General features: G+C 37.5%; 1 non-coding gene across 1 annotated transcript; it reads left to right on the forward strand.

The window, feature by feature from the left end:
* The first annotated feature begins 1,885 nt into the window (after window positions 1-1,885).
* LOC113757015 lies at window positions 1,886-1,992 on the forward strand. The gene has a single exon (XR_003466178.1). It is a non-coding gene; the product is annotated as a small nucleolar RNA R71 (small nucleolar RNA).
* The last annotated feature ends 773 nt before the right edge of the window (window positions 1,993-2,765 follow it).

A 2,765-nucleotide genomic window follows, 5' to 3' on the forward strand; every position in this document is an offset into this window, starting at 1 on the left:
ATCAGCACTAACAATTACAGGTAAAGTACTATTTTCTCCAAGAAATTCATACCTTAGATGAGTTGGAAGTGGCTTAAGCTCTAACCTTGGAGGTTCAATTTCTGAAGGTTGTGAAAACCCTTTTCCTTGGCCAAGACTTTCATACAAATTACCCATTTTATAAGGTGCTTGAAAATCCAAGTACTTGGCCAATTCTTCAATTTCTTCACAAACATCTTCTTGCTTACCTAAACTCATTAAACAATGCTCAAGAGGATCTAAGTCAAGGTTGACTTGACTCATCTCTTGGGTTAGTTTATCAATTGTGCCAATAGAATAAGCATGATCGGTAAAAGAAGGGTATTTTTCCATTTTATTCAAATTAAATTCTACTTCTTCTTCACCTACTTGAAACTTAAGCTTGCCATTTTTTACATCAATAATAGTACCTGCAGTAGCTAGAAATGGTCTACCTAGAATAATTGGCATAGATATATCTTCTTCCATATCTAATACCACAAAATCCACTGGAATGATAAATTTTTGAACTTTTATCAATACATTCTCCAACACTCCCAATGGATATCTAATAGACCGATCCGCTAGTTGCAAAGTAATATTTGTGCGTTTAAGCTCATGCAAACCCAATTGTCTAGCCACCGTTAAAGGTATTAATGATACACTAGCACCAAGATCACACAATGCTTTAGAAAAATCAACGTTACCTATGGTGCAAGGTATAGAAAAACTCCCTGGATCCTTCAACTTCGGTGGTAGCTTATTTTGAATAATTGCACTACATTCCTCCGTTAATGCTATTGTTTCGCAGTCTTCCAACTTTCTTTTTCTAGTCATGATTTCCTTGAGAAATTTCGCATAAGACGGAATCTGCAAAATAGCATCGGCAAAAGGAATGTTAATGTGCAATTGTTTGAAAAGTTTAACAAATTTTTCAAAATCTTTATCAAACTTATTTTGCTTTAATCTTTGTGGAAATGGAACCGCAGGAGGTATTGGAATGGTAGCGGAAGATGATGGTTGATTTTCTCTTGATTCCTCCCGGCTATTTTCTTCCACTATCGCCTCTTGGTTCCTCTGCTTTTCTTCTTGTTTTTCATTCTCATCTTTCTCAACTTCCATCACTGGAGGATCTTCTAATTGCTTACCATTACGAAGAGTAATGGCTTTCACATGCTCCTTAGGATTGACCTCTGTTTTGCTAGGTAATTCGCCTTGACTTCGATTATTCAACGAACTAGCAATTTGACCAATTTGGACCTCTATATTCCTGTACATTGTAGTGAGTTGGTCCAACCTTCCTTCTACTCGCTCAAATCTGTCTGAAGTAACTTTTGCGAGCTTTTCCACTGCCATCTCCCAACCAGGTTTAGTTTCAGCTTGTTGTTGCCTTGATTGAAATCCCGGTGGATTGGTTGGCCTTGGTTGATTTCCTTGATCCTTCCATCCAAAGTTTGGATGATTTCTCCACCCCGGATTGTAAGTATTCGAGTAGGGGTTATTTTGAGCATTACGATTGTAATTATTGACGAATTGTACCTGTTCAGAATCAACACACTCATTAGTATCATGTTCACCTCCACATACAGAACAGCATGCTACATGTGCATTAGATGAACTTGGACCTTGTCTATTTAGCAATTTCATCACATTATTCATTTGAGCACTCAGCATATTGAGAGTGTCCATTTCTATCATACCTGCGTGACGTCTTGTATTACCTCTCTCATTGGTCCATTGGTAGTTATTTGCTGCCATTTCTTCTATCAAATTATGAGCTTCTTGGGGTGTTTTACCCATTAAAGCTCCACCTGCAGCTGCATCGATCATAGTTTTAGTAGAAAAAACTAAACCATTATAGAAGGTTTGTATGATTAACCACTCCGGCAGTCCATGATGTGGACATTTCCTAAGCAAATCTCTAAACCTTTCCCATGCCTCATATAATGATTCACCTTCCAATTGGCTAAAACTAGTGATATCCATTCTAAGCTTAGCAGTCTTACCTGGTGGAAAATACTTATTTAAGAATGCTCTTGATAATTCATCCCATCCAGTGAAAGTATTGGGGGCATGAGAGTGTAGCCAAAGTTTGGCCTTATCTCTCAATGAAAATGGGAACAATCTTAGCCTTATAGCATCATCACTAACTCCATTCATTTTAATTGTATCACAAATTTTCAAGAATGTAGCTAAGTGTGTATTAGGATCTTCTACTGCATTACCTCCAAATTGAGATTGTTGAACCATTTGGATAAGTGATGGTTTAATCTCAAAGTTGTTAGCATTTACCGCAGGCCTTGCTATGCTCGTTTGTGAACCTTGTGTTCTCGGTATAGTAAAATCTCGCAGAACTCGCCTATTTAGGTCATTTTCTTCCATTTCTTCTTCAAATGGTAATTCTATCAAGATATCTTCTATTGGCTGCCAAACCTCTTGTTCCTCTTGATGCAGTGTATTCCTCCTTTGTCTCCGCAATGTTCTTTCAATTTCAGGATCAAAATGTGCAACTTCTCTATTTGATCGGTGCATGCACTACAAATAAAAATAAGAGAAATTTTTGCAGTTTTAATTCAACAACTTGGATAAAAACAATGAAAATGTCTAAATTAATAGAGATGACTAGGCCCTAATATTGCCGCTCCCCGGCAACGGCGCCAAAAACTTGACGGGATTTTTGTATCAATGCAAGTTTAATTCCGATTTTACACCCGTTGGATTGCAAGTATACAGGTCGCAATTTTAGTACAAGATGCGTATCGGGTCGA

This window comes from Coffea eugenioides, unplaced genomic scaffold, assembly GCF_003713205.1.
Source record: "Coffea eugenioides isolate CCC68of unplaced genomic scaffold, Ceug_1.0 ScVebR1_2606;HRSCAF=3666, whole genome shotgun sequence".
Classification (NCBI taxonomy): Eukaryota; Viridiplantae; Streptophyta; class Magnoliopsida; order Gentianales; family Rubiaceae; genus Coffea; species Coffea eugenioides.